Source organism: Rhea pennata, chromosome 10 (assembly GCF_028389875.1).
Source record: "Rhea pennata isolate bPtePen1 chromosome 10, bPtePen1.pri, whole genome shotgun sequence".
NCBI lineage: Eukaryota > Metazoa > Chordata > Aves > Rheiformes > Rheidae > Rhea > Rhea pennata.
This window is the reverse complement of record NC_084672.1, coordinates 18,586,082-18,586,607: the sequence shown is the minus strand read 5'-3', so window position 1 is coordinate 18,586,607 and position 526 is coordinate 18,586,082. Positions and strand designations below refer to the sequence as shown.

At 32.9% G+C, this 526-nt stretch overlaps 1 long non-coding RNA gene across 1 annotated transcript in view; it reads left to right on the top strand.

Moving 5' to 3' along the window:
• Positions 1 to 307, top strand: part of LOC134144732 (uncharacterized) — a 3,263-nt gene extending 2,956 nt beyond the window's left edge. The window contains exon 2 of the long non-coding RNA XR_009959470.1: positions 208 to 307. This is a non-coding gene — a long non-coding RNA (uncharacterized LOC134144732). The remainder of the gene's footprint in view (positions 1 to 207) is intronic.
• Positions 308 to 526: the final 219 nt, after the last annotated feature.

The following is a 526-nucleotide window of genomic DNA, read 5'->3' as shown; positions in this document are numbered from 1 at the left end:
TTGGTTAATAGCTGGGTGGAGCAAACGTGATTTTCTTTTCTTTTTCCTTCTTTCTTTTTTTACCTTCTTTTTCAGAAAAGAAATTCTTGTATCCAAACAGTTTGTTTCATAAAGTTTTTATTTTATTTTATTTTATTTTATTTTATTTTATTTTATTTTATTTTATTTTATTTTATTTTATTTTATTTTATTTTATTTTATTTTCAGGATTTGTCGAAGCCAGGCTCACCTCACTGATGCTTTCTCCCGCAGTCTGCTCTTGTCTTGCCGTTTGGCACAAAACAAGAAAGAAAAAAAGCCCCTAAGGGTAAGGTCCCCTTTTCTGTGTAGCCAGAGTTGTAGTGCAAAATACTTAAGGAATGTAGGTCTTTCCCGAATTGCGTGTCTGAGACGCTGGGCAAAAACTGCCTTTAAAATACTAACTTATTACTAAATCAAACATAGTGACTCTTTTTATGGTAATTGACGATGATTTTAAAGTGCATCCCCACAAGAATGATGGCACGTGTGTTGCAGTTATTTCCCC